Here is a 13750-nt window from a genome sequence, read left to right as displayed (position 1 = left end):
CTTCCAAAATTTCCAATATCAACGAAAGTGAAGCGGTAATGTGCATCACAAGCGGCCATTAGGACAATGCTATGGCTTCCTTTATAATTGTAGAACTTTGAACCAGAATTTGGTGGGGCCACTAAGTTCACGTGCTTTCCATCTATTGCACCTACACAGTTGTTGAAGTTCCATTTTATCTCAAAATCTTTGGCTATTGCTAGTAGAGCTGGTTTGGTTAGCTTTTGGAAATAAAGGTGGGTCAATGCTTTCCAAATGGCCTCACACACTTCAGGAACAATCTCAGCAACAGTTGATTTTCCAACTCTATACGCAAAAGAAATTGTTCGATATCCATCTCCGGTAGCGAGAAACCTGCAAAATGTTTTGGTTATGATTGTCATTTTAACATAGTGTAATCTTGATTACCGGAGGGTCATTAATAGCCGTTCAGCTGACGAAATGGGTTCCCTAAAGTTCGTGGTCTCTTTAATTAGATAAGGCCCTACAAGACCCAAAAGGTACTCCACCTGTGTTGGACTCATTCTGAAGCACTCAACATACAATCGATCACCACGAATCTGATATGCCATTTTTAATTTCGGAACCAAATTATAAAAGTCCCCATCAGTTTTGCGGTCCCTGAAAATTTCTCTGACCCAAATTGATCTCTTTCGTTTACATTTTTGACGACGCCTCAGTAACAATAAACAGGCTGAAGCTAATAAAATACGACGAGTTCTTTCATCAGGCGCCATTTCACTAGCAAAAACTTTTATTTTTGTTTATAAACAAAGGGTAGATGGCGCAATGATTGCTCGAATTTCATTGGCTCTCAAAATAGGAGAAGCAAAATATTTGCGTGTATCTGAACAGTAACGCAAATGTTTTTGTTGATCTGTTGCAAAGGTGCGAATAGACGAAGGCGCGAACACGCGAGCGCGAGCTCAATGTGGACAAAGCTTTACATTATAACATTTTTACATAAGCCTTGACTTAACCCTCTGTAAATTATCACCCTTCTATGTACATTAACGTAATTATAAACGTCTAGATCGATTTAACCAGTTCTAATCAGATATTTTGTATAAGGGGTAAAAATCTTTCTTTTTGATGGGCATCTTCCACCTAAACATCACTAATTTAAATAGTGATGAAGTCGTCGGAGATGGAAACGTTAAAGATTTCTATCAACAAAATATGGTTGAAAACGTTGTTAAATACTAAATTTCATTAAAAAGCGCGGATAGATGACAAATGTTTATTAAAAAAAATTCGGTTGTATAACCAATTTCAATAAGAAGTTCTGCTTTTTGAATAATATTTGCTTTAAACTCTTTTTAAATGAGTAACAATTGTTGTTAATCGAGGATAAAGTTGTTAACAAAAGATTAAATAGTGGTTAAAAGTTTTGATTAATGAGAGAAATGGTTGGAGTGTTGATAAATGACTTTAAAGTGGCTGAAAGTTTCGTTCCATGACTAAAACTTGGTTAAAGTGTAGTTAAGTGAGAAAAATATGGTTGAAACTGTTGTGAAGTGAAAAATATGCTATTGAAAGTGATGAAAAATAACTAAAAACTGTTCAAAGTGTTTTAAAACGACTAAAACATATAGGACGAAAGTTATTTCAATGATTTTAGGCATGTATAAATGGAGCATACAAAAACATCTCAACAACGAGTGAATTTTGATCACACGAATACAACGAGAAATTGGTCCATTAACGTAACAGATGTGGACTACCTAAAAAAACATTTGAGTTAAATCAAGATTAAATGATATCATAACCAAACATTGGGTGCATCACGACGTTTCGAGGAGATTTTTGACAGTTGATTTTAGTCAAAACCTATTGGCGAGAATTTAACATTTGGTAAACTTGTTTGCAATATTAACCAAGGCTTTGAATGCAGAATTTATCAAGCCTAGACTATTTTATCAGTAAAAATCTACTCAAGACAAACTACCTTATCAGTTTGATAAATACAAATTTCATTGGCGGTAACGTTGAAATTGCGAAGCATACCAAAAAGCTCAACCCTTTTATCAGTATCATATTCTTTTCTAAATTACGGTGAAATTTCAAAATATACGTAGTTTCTCTAGAGTTTATAATACCAGAGTCACTGGATTGAAGGGGCTCCGAACTCTTGACCGGGGCGGGGCCGGGGAAAAACGAAAATATACATGTGACGTCGCGAGAGAGAAAGTTTTTAATTGCGGCGACTGTACTTAATTAGTTTTCAACATAATTATCAGTTATACTTTCATAATTTGTTCGATTATTTTCATTTTTCTAAGTGTTGCGGCTGCTGTTTACGAGATATTTATTCGGAGGAGGGACGCCCGTACGGTGAACCCCGAAGTTGATGCTGAGGTGGCGGCGCAATTACTTGAGTTTGACCGGACGGTCTTAAACCATATAAATCGGTTTATCTTAACTGAATCATTAGGCTATTTGGAGGATGCCTACGTTTACAATTAAAGACGTTTTATTGATGTTGTTTCATTCGATTTATTCATACCCTAATTGTGCTATTTACAATATCCTTGTGATTATAAAGCCACTCGAAAAATAATATACATTTAGAAAGTGCACACAAATACCTCTTATTATTACGGACAGTTTTATGTCTAAGCATGCATGTAATCATGGGTCCATCATCCTCGATTTCGTTGGCTTTGGGACATCCCACTCCATTCAAGTCTATAACTTCCCGATTAATAATGTTCAACAAAAAGAAACACTTTTCCTCTCCCTTACAGAATACGCGATGGTCCTCTAACTCGGGGTCTCGGTTTTTATACACTTTAGCTATACCATCATCTAATACGTCATTCTAGCTTTGGCTGAGCATTATTGGTAATAACGCCATGATATAAACCTGGGTTTTAAGGGGTATTTTTAATTTTCTGGAATGATCTAGAATAATCGGTAGAGCTGGGTTTTTACTGGGATTCTTTATTTTCCCCCAACATCATCTGGAGTTTCATACCCCCTTAACCATTTGATTAATACCGGAGAAATTAATGGTTCAAATTTTAATCTAATTAACATATTAAAATACTGTTTATTTCTTAAATCATAATTCACCCTTTCTTCATACTCCAATGTATGTACTTCCACATCCGAGAATCGAACACGCTTCATTGACATGTCAATCAAAAACACCCCTTGCAGGTGCGGGGATGAGAGGGGTGAGTCAATCATAAACGCCCTCTTACCGGTCTGAGAGAGGGGTGAGTCAATCAAAAGGTTTACGTTTTCTCTCCCGCCATCTTGCCATCCTCCAATCCTCCAATCCTCCCATCCTCCAATCCTCCCATCCTCCAATCCTCCAATCCTCCCATCCTCCAATCCTCCCATCCTCCCATCCTCCCCTGCCTTCCACTGTACCTGCCCTGGGAACGGCATTTACCCCCTACTTACAGAATATGGAAGCTGATGCCCCTCTCTGTATTTGAGCAGTATCTTAATTATAGTGTCTCTAATATCTACCGGTTTTAAATTATTTTCAAATCTCTCATTCGGTTCGAAAATTGGTTCCTCTCGAGTTTTGTTATCATTGTCATATCCTTGTTCAGGTAGTTCTGTATTTACTATTTCGTCTTGACAAGAAAATTCGTTTCTACCTTTATCTTGTTCAATCACTTGTTTATGATATTTAGCAACATGTTTTCGAAACGTATCAATTCTTCTAAAACTTCTTCCACAACCATCTAAACCACACACCATATTGAAGTCTTTCTGACTTTCATGAGTATTTTTAATATGACTTAAGAGCCACGAAAAACGCTTTGAGTAGAAACGACACATAAAGCAACGGTATTTCATATTTTGGTACAATAACTCAGTTTTTGTCACTCAGAACAGATCACAAAGATTCAGAGGAAAGTCTGATAAATTTTCTCCTTATTTCAAGGTGACTATATTGGTTTTGAGTTTTTTAAGCTAGGAGCCATGGAGGTTACTCTATTGTAACGTTCGAAAGACCATAGTGTTACTGCATTTTCATCCTATGAATAGAGAACGTCAGTAAGCCTCCAAGGTTACCAATACCTTTGTGTCACGGAAAGGATTCTTAGAACTGGTTGAAACTGCACTCTTTCCAAGAATTTTTAGTAACAGCAGGGAGGAGAGAGCTGGTAACAGCCACGCACAGTAACGCCTTTTTTCTTATCTGTGTACATCTTTAGATTCGGTACGGTTTTCGTAAAAGGGGGTACTAACTAGAAATAGGAACTGGAAATAGGAAAGAGCCCTTGTGGCCTACAACAAAACTTCGGAATGTATAATTCATTGCGGGGATTCAGTGGAACTGCAATAACGGAAACTTCATAGTTTATCTAAACTTATTTTATAAATAAACGCGATTTAATAAAGAAAATGACGAAAAACTGTACTCTTGATTCTTTGAATTTGTCTTTGGATGACGAAGACTATGAACGGCCTAGCTATCTTGTTCAGATAGAAAGTTACAAGAAAACAGTTTCTCAACAAATGGTAAAAATTAAACATCTTGAAAATGAGAATGGCCAATTAAAAGGTCTCTAGAAAGTGTAAATCCGTAGTAGAATATGTTGACAACAGTCAATGTTTTTGCACGTGCAGAGCTCAACCAACAGACCCAAATAGAAATCACAAAACAGAAAAAGAGGAAACTTGCATTAAAAAAGGAATTCAAGAAAGTGAGAAAAATCAGCGACGGCCAAGCCTCACTTATTTTGAAATTATTAAAGATTAAAGGTAATGTTTTCATGTTAATTATCAAGCCATTTTATTTAACAGCTATTAGTTAAATGAATAGGAATCTTGCCTGTGGATCAGTTAAATGAAGGGGAATTAAAATCAGAACAAGAAGTGATTTCCCCAACCCTGCAAGATAAAATATTAACATCCATACTTTATTTGTTTATTCCCGAAAAAAAATCTGAATTTACTTCAATACCAAATAAATGACACATCCCCTCGGCATTTCTGTTTTTCTCCTACGAAGAAAGGGCCTGTCACAGTTACTACCCCTTGTACTTCTTATACTTAGACTTCCAGTAATAAGTAGTGCTGGGCGGATCCGATTACTAGTAATCGAGTAATCGGTTACTTCTTAAAGTAGTCGCCAGGATTCGGTATTCGGATCTCTATGAGTCCCTGACGATTACTTTCAACGATTACTTTTTTTCGGATCTAACTCCAACTCCTAGTTTGGATCCGAAGTTCCGACCTCGGATCTTTATCGAACACATTTCGGAAATGTTTCGAATCTTTTTTAAGTAATCGTAGTCGGACTGTCGGACTCGGATCCCGCATTCTGGGAGGTGGGGGAGACGGGATATCTTTCAGACTAGTGGGCCGCCAAATTATATTGGAACTACACCTTAAAAACATTTTCTATTCCGTTAAATCGTTTTGTCAAAACTTGAATTTAAAAATGACCTTGAAAGTTGGAAGTTTAAAAATATTTGTTATGAATTTTTTTGAGCAGAATCAGCACCTAAAATTGTGTTTTGTATACATTTAACATGCATTTAAATAATGTCTCTAGCATTATACGGGTGACGTTAATTTCAAATATAGGTGTCGCTTTAAACTTGAGAGTAATCGTTAAAAGTAATCGGTAATCGATTACTTTACTTAGTAATCGTAATCGGTAATCGGATATTTCCAAGTAATCGGATCCGCCCAGCACTAGTAATAAGCGGTCAGCCAAGTTAAAATGTCGAAGCGGCCCTATTTTTGACCGCTCTAAGGCGTACATTATAAACTTTTGTGCCACCTCAAATACAGTACCGAAGGAGTGTCGACAAGGTTTGGTTGCTTTTGCATCGGCATTTGGTTTTTGGTTGTCGGTAGGAATCGTTTCACTTTTTGATCTGTGTTCAAGCGATTGGCGAACAATATATTTGTCTTTAGAGAATTAACCCGTGTTTTTAACATTTAAATTATGGAGACTATCGTATGTGCCCTTGTAGACGGCGAAAATGTTCGGAAACTTAAAAAATTAGGAAACTCATAAGAAGCCTTGAAATTACAACTTATGAGTGAAGAAACCTACAATGATTTGGTTGGAGATGATATAATATATCAGGTACTTGTGTTGTCGTTTTATGTCTATAGTTAATTATATCCTTAAAAGGAATCTAAATTAAAATTGAAAAACAAGTTTTGTAGTAGAAATTTAGGTTCCTTCCAAGCCTCTGAATGAGTATATAGTTTACAAGGTGTTAAACCTTTTCAAAATAAGAAAAGTAGGAAAAAGGGACTCTCTAGAATGAGAAATTAATTTAAGGGATTCGCGTAATCACTTTTTCAACACAGTCATTGATGGATGAACTGTAGAGCACTTGCAAGTTTCAAAAGGTTAACGCTATAATTGATGGCGGGTGTACAGTCGCCGCAATTAAAAACTTTCTCTCTCGCGACGTCTTGTTTCAATCATAAGCCGCAAATTATTGATCTGATACAATGGGTATAAAAAATCGTATCTTATATTGTTGTTTCAATAAATTTTTTACTAAGCGTTTTTTTTCACTCTCCACTTTCCATTTCCCCAAATAGGGGGTTTTGAATGATTGGGATGATTTTAAAGAGAAGGTGAACAGTTGAGCATAGCTCGTCCGAATTACCGAATGACATTCCAGTAAAGAGAGAGTGATGTTAATTGCAATTTTCTGAATACACGTCCCCCACGGAATCAATGCCTTGAGCCATATTTTTATGGATAGAGATCCCCTTTAATGTTGCACAAATATATAATCAACAATTGTGGAATGAAACTTCAAATTTTCTTCCGGTGAAGATATGGCCACGGGTGCGACATTCTGTTCCACTATGGTTCGCAAATGCCAGGGGGTGGAGAAAGATTTCTATCTAGATTAGTGGGCGATTCTTGATGTCAGTTTCAACATAAGTCTGCACGAACGTTTGGTTGAAAACGGCGCATTTCGGAGAGAACCATCTAGAAATTCAATGGCCAACCAATTCCCTCAATATGTCACCCATTGAAAACCGCTTGGTGGAGGAAATACAGGTTCACTGAAAAGGAGAATACCCACATTCAAAGCATAGCATGGGTCACAAGTGGTGCCTACATTTGAGGAAGTGGTTGTGTTCATTGTATTCAACTAATTGGGATTCGCCATAACGAAGATGACGAACCTTTCTCAAGAAACACTTTATTTACAATGCGAAATTAGCATTATACTAAAGTTCCACTAGTCTTAGCAGTGTATCCGATGGCAAATTATGGTCTTTTTGAGAATCAATGGAATCTGCTGAGCTGCACGAAGTATTAAATCCTTGAAGGTTAAGTAAGGACGCAATGTAGAGTGTGTATATATTTTATTGAGAACTACCCAACCAACATAACAAGTTAAATAAAGAATAAAGACACTTTGCTAATTACTATCGAACATTTATTCTTAATTATGAACATGGTTAGGATAAATACATTTATGCGTTTTCATTTTTAATTTCATTATGCGATTAATATTTGATCATCTTACCGTCGGCGTTTACAACCTGTTGCATTCTCTGCGGCATTGATGAAAACAGATTGTTTATATAGTCGGGCCGCTCACCAACCTCTTCCCATGCGGCCTGGATGATGGTGAAAAGTTCGTCCTTATCATTGGGAATTATATTGTTCTGGGATACAATCCTTTTCATAATCGCCCAGACGTTTTCGATTGGAGATAAGTCGGGTGAATTTCTTGGCCAGTTCATTAGATCTATTTCCGGATGATTCAGGTCTTGGCTAGCCGCTTATGGTGAGAATGGGCGATTGACCGACAAACCAAGACCTGGAACTCCACGCGTTACCACTGCAGAAGAAGACGACGTTATTGCTGCTCTTGTTGTGAATAATCCTACCACCACTGTTCGATCTGTAAAATCCATCATGGAATTGGAAGCGTCGGAAACAACGATTAGAAACCGATTACGTGACGTTGGGCTACACAGTCGTATCGCCGCGGAGAAGCCATATCTCAAACCAGAGCACGAACAAGAACGCCTAGCATTTGCGCGCGCTCACCTGCACTGGAGGAACGAATGGGATGAAGTTGTCATCAGCGACGAATCAACATTTTGTTCATCTACGGACCATCACGTAAGAGTGTGGAGAGAGAAAGGGACCCGATATGATGCGGCTAACATTCATTCAATCCGGAATAGCGGACGGTTTTCTGTGCCAGTGTGGGGTTATATTTCAAAACATGGAATTGGCACCTTAGCACGAATAGAAGGGCACCTAAATTCCGATAAGTATATTGATGTATTGGAACATACGTTTTTCCCTCATGTTGTAGACAATCATTTTCCGGACGGTAAATTTATATTTCAACAAGATAATTCGAGTATACACAAGTCACGTGCAACCATGGCGTATTTGAAGGAGAATCATCCGGAAATAGATCTAATGAACTGGCCAAGAAATTCACCCGACTTATCTCCAATCGAAAACGTCTGGGCGATTATGAAAAGGATTGTATCCCAGAACAATATAATTCCCAATGATAAGGACGAACTTATCACCATCATCCAGGCCGCATGGGAAGAGGTTGGTGAGCGGCCCGATTATATAAACAATCTGTTTTCATCAATGCCGCAGAGAATGCAACAGGTTGTAAACGCCAACGGTAAGATGATCAAATATTAATCGCATAATGAAATTAAAAATGAAAACGCATAAATGTATTTATCCTAACCTTGTTCATAATTAAGAATAAATGTTCGATAGTAATTAGCAAAGTGTCTTTATTCTTTATTTAACTTGTTATGTTGGTTGGGTAGTTCTCAATAAAATATATACACACTCTACATTGCGTCCTTACTTAACCTTCAAGGATTTAATACTTCGTGCATCTCAGCAGATTCCATTGATTCTCAAAAAGACCATAATTTGCCATCGGATACACTGCTAAGACTAGTGGAACTTTAGTATAATGCTAATTTCGCATTGTAAATAAAGTGTTTCTTGAGAAAGGTTCGTCATCTTCGTTATGGCGAATCCCAATTAGTTGAATACAATGAACACAACCACTTCCTCAAATGTCGGCACCACTTTGTGACCCATGCTATGCTTCGAATGTGGGTATTCTTCTTTTCAGTGAACCTGTATTTCCTCCACCAAGCGGTTTTCAATGGGTGACATATTGAGGGAATTGGTTGGCCATTGAATTTCTAGATGGTTCTCTCCGAAATGCGCCGTTTTCAACCAAACGTTCGTGCAGACTTATGTTGAAACTGACATCAAGAATCGCCCACTAATCTAGATAGAAATCTTTCTCCACCCCCTGGCATTTGCGAACCATAGTGGAACAGAATGTCGCACCCGTGGCCATATCTTCACCGGAAGAAAATTTGAAGTTTCATTCCACAATTGTTGATTATATATTTGTGCAACATTAAAGGGGATCTCTATCCATAAAAATATGGCTCAAGGCATTGATTCCGTGGGGGACGTGTATTCAGAAAATTGCAATTAACATCACTCTCTCTTTACTGGAATGTCATTCGGTAATTCGGACGAGCTATGCTCAACTGTTCACCTTCTCTTTAAAATCATCCCAATCATTCAAAACCCCCTATTTAGCAGTTGGAAATGGAAAGTGGAGAGTGAAAAAAAAAACGCTTAGTAAAAAATTTATTGAAACAACAATATAAGATACGTTTTTTTATACCCATTGTATCAGATCAATAATTTGCGGCTTATGATTGAAACAAGACGTCGCGAGAGAGAAAGTTTTTAATTGCGGCAACTGTACCTAGTATCAGCAGTTACCAAAAGAGCAGTTCCCGAAGTAGCAGCCGCGATTCCATAAAAATAGGGGCGTTGTTCAAAACTGCTTATTTAGAAATAGCAGCTAAACTAAAGTTTTTAACATCTTAACCCTACAGTTTGCTTTACATATTAAGTAATAGATCATCATATAATTACCTCACCTAGTTTTTACTCCGCGTGGTTATGTAATAACCAACGGATACCCAGTTGTTTAGTAAGTTAGATAGTTCGTTAGTATAATGCATGCTAAAAGGCAGTGCAAGAGATTCCATGGATTATTGTAATCATAAAGGGGACTGGTAAAAGTAACAACTTTGATAGTTCAAAAATCGTGGCGCGAGGACGGTTTGGAAGTTAAATATAAGGCTGGGATTCTGAAAGGAATTGTGAAACGTTTTTACAAGAGTTTGAAGAAGTGTAGGGTCATTTTTAAACTTATACTGGAAATGAGGAAATGCGCACTGTTTGATAGTCCCGTATGGGTAAATATTGTTCTTGACTCACCAGTTTTACGACTTTAGATCCAGTTTTCTTACACATATACATGTATAGAATGCGGGCCTTGCTATAGAATAATTTCGGTAGAGAGGGGGAGTGAACTGTGTATCCCATGTGTTGGAGGCAACTATAGGGAATACTATTTGCCTTCGGAAGGGGGATAGCACTAAGGTAAGAGATAGAGGGTTATGACGTTGCCATAGATGGGAAAGAAATTACTCAACTTAGGGAACCACGGTTATCAGGATCGCTATAGGGACTTGGCAGTACTATGTCAGGCTACCTTCCACTACTGCTAAAAAACATACCAGGAGGAGGGGCTTATATAGCTTTCATTCTGTTAAAAATAACATACCATAATGGCGCTGGGGGCGGAGTTAAGCCCGAATTTCCAAGTCCCTTTAGAGAGCTTTCAGTTGGAGGAGTAGCTGAGTCTCATGACATAATTTACGCTGCCATATTGGTAGGTTTAAAGCGGGAATGAAGCTGAGACCACCCAATATGGCCACCAGAACAGTGGTAAGACTTGGGAGGGTGTGACGTACTACTATCCCATTGAAAAGAAGTATCAGAAAATAGTTATTTGGTGCTCAAAAGAGTAAACAAAAACGGACAAGACAATCAGACATTGACAGGGCCGATTTAGGGGGGGGCCGAGGGGGCACTGGCCCCCGGGCGCAAGGCTTGTTGGGGGCGCATTGATTTGAACTATTCCCCCTTAGCGACATTTGCTGTTCCGTTTTTTCCCACTAAAGGGGGCGCACACCATCTCGGCCCCCGGGTGCAAAATTGCTTAATCCGGCCCTGGACATTGAGAAACAAGAAAAAACAATGACCAATTTCTTTAAAAGAAGCAAAACTGATTTAAAACTATGAGGTAAACATTAAAAATTATAATTTTTTTTTAATAAACTTGTGATAGAAGGGCGAGGAAAACTGAAAAAACCTGCTAGGGGCCCTAAAACTACCATCAGCCTACACTGGAAAAAATTCAGGCGCCGCCACTGCAAAATCCTCGAGGACTTTATTTCAGAATGTCGTCTGCTTATATATAGGTTCCACCCATAATTGTGGCATGGCCTAATGGGTCACGCATTCCCGCTTCACAAAACTGCTAGCGCATCGTCTGCATGGGTTATGACCATTCACGAACGCTTATAATTCTCGTTCTTGCGAAAGATTTTATGTGGCCTTCACACGCTCAATGTTTTGCGCGATTTAATGGGGGACATCTATAAAATTCATCATCTTAAAAATTATCCCCAAGACTTTTTACTAATTGTGCAATGCGAAATCCATCAAGATGTTTAAAGCTCAATATTTAGAAAAAACCTTATAACTTTTTTGGACAAATATATTGATTAAATTCAACATGATATATTCAATTGTATTGAATATGTTTTGATCACAATAAAATTGTTCATGTTGAGTCCATAGACCGGGTACAATTTTATTGTCCAAACATTACATATAAAGCTTCAAATACACAAACTTTAATGTTATTCGAAAGCGAAATATTGTTCATTTGTTTGAATAACATTTTGAGCGATAAAAACTCATGCAGATTTTTTACGCAAATATTGTCCAAAATTTACCGCAAATGATGATCAATTTCAAAAAAAAAATATTGTGGCATTATATTCGAACTTTGCACAAATGTTAGTCTGGATAACATTTTATTTATACTTCGTAACTTAAGGGTCCCCTTAAGTCCAGTTTTCATTGCAACATGGGCTTTCTATGTTCCCAGTGGTTTGTTAATGTAAAGCTCACCATACACGCTCAATAATTTGCGCAAAAAACGTGGGTCCCGTTGTTTTAGTTACAAAGTATAAATAAACGCTATCCAGACTAACTTCTCTGCAAAGTTCAAATCCACAATATTTTTTAGGAAATGGAACCTCATTTGCAACAAATGTTGCACAATTTTTCCATAAAAAAAAACTGAAAATACATATTGTACGAGTTTTTTATTGCTCAATGTTATTTGAACAATTGAACGATATTTCGCATACGAATAACTTTAAACTCTTGTGTTTTTGACACCTTATATGTAATTTTTGGACAATACAAGTGTACCCGGTCTATGGACTCAACATCACAGTTTTATTGTGACAAAAATAAATTCAATATAATTCAAAATATTATGTGGAATTCAATCAATATACTTGTCCAATAAAGTTTTAAGGTTTTTTTCTTCTAAATATTGGCCATTCAACATAATGTTGGATTTTAATTTGCACAAGTGAAAAGTTTAGGAATAATCTATAAGATGATGTATTTTATAGATGCCCCCTTCAATTTGTGCAAAATATTGAGGCAGCATAATCTGAATTCTCGAACAGTTCGACTAATTAAATAAACTGAAAGGAAAAATTTTGCAATTCTGAAACAGCCCGGGGGATCTTTGATATTTAGCGGGGCCTTATGGGCGATCCGGGCCTGCCGTTGCCTCTCTGTAACTCTTGCAGCACGAGGCATATTTTTCCTAGATTAAAAAACAAACTTATGTGTAGTTCGCCTCTATTTAGAGTGGATAGTAAATAAAACAGTAATATTCTAAACAAGGTCGAAATAACTCAAGAAGAAATTAAAACATAAAGCCAAAAAACATTGGTTGAATTTGCAAATATTAAAAAAGAGGCACTCATTTTAGTGATTTAATATATGTAGATAAATCTTAAGCCTTATAACTTCAAACTTTGTTATCGTTGCTGTTCAACATCAACAATAACAATGTTTGAAGTGCCAAGGCTTAACGACATGCTAATAATAATGAATGTTATAGAAATTTTCTTTGTTAATCAAGAAACGTAGTATATTATAGTGTTCAAAATATAATACTTACAGTTAATTCTATGCAATGTTTCTCTTCTCTTAATGAAATCTCAATTTATCTAGTTGTTTTCGGCTCTCCAAAATATCTTCCTTCGGTCACGGTGAAGAAAAAGTTTCTAATGGCTCTATGATTGGCCTCATTGAAGCCACGTGACCAAACACTTAGCCTCTAATGTCTTTTGAAATTTAAGAAAGAGAAAAAGCCAAACCACTTCCGTGCGGCAAAGAGCGAACAGAACTATTCCTACCGAAAGGGGGCTTAGAATACGAAAAATTCTGGCGGTAAAAGTTTTTCGTTACGGCGCGTTCGTTAGTCCGTTCGATGAATTCTTATCGGTAAATTTAACGAACGACTCAGAATAGGACTCCTGATGAGTCAGACATCTGACTACCACACTATTAACGTGTGCTGGGTCTCTGAAGTAAGCAGTGGCTCGAATGTAACTTCCTTCGGGAGGTAAAGGGTCAACGAAGAATTTTATGGGACATGGCACGTAAAAGTTCACACAGTTTGTTTAGTAATTTAGAATACTGAAACGAACAGAAATAACTTATAATTATATGTATGAGTTTCGGATTAATTAAAACACGTGTGAACATACAGTATAAATTGTGCTTTTAGTTGGCTGGTTATTTTCGCTGAATCCAATG

General features: G+C 37.2%; 1 long non-coding RNA gene across 1 annotated transcript in view; it reads left to right on the top strand.

Annotated features, from left to right (window-relative positions):
- Nucleotides 1-13750, top strand: part of LOC149663569 (uncharacterized) — a 588523-nt gene that overhangs the window by 139467 nt on the left and 435306 nt on the right. The gene's annotated exons all lie outside the window — the stretch shown is intronic.

The sequence above is a fragment of the Phalangium opilio genome, unplaced genomic scaffold (assembly GCF_054372755.1).
Source record: "Phalangium opilio isolate 3A_F unplaced genomic scaffold, DU_Popi_V2 ptg000061l_1, whole genome shotgun sequence".
Taxonomy (NCBI): Eukaryota; Metazoa; Arthropoda; class Arachnida; order Opiliones; family Phalangiidae; genus Phalangium; species Phalangium opilio.
Note: the sequence above shows the minus strand (reverse complement) of the source record. Positions and strands in the feature narration are given on the sequence as shown.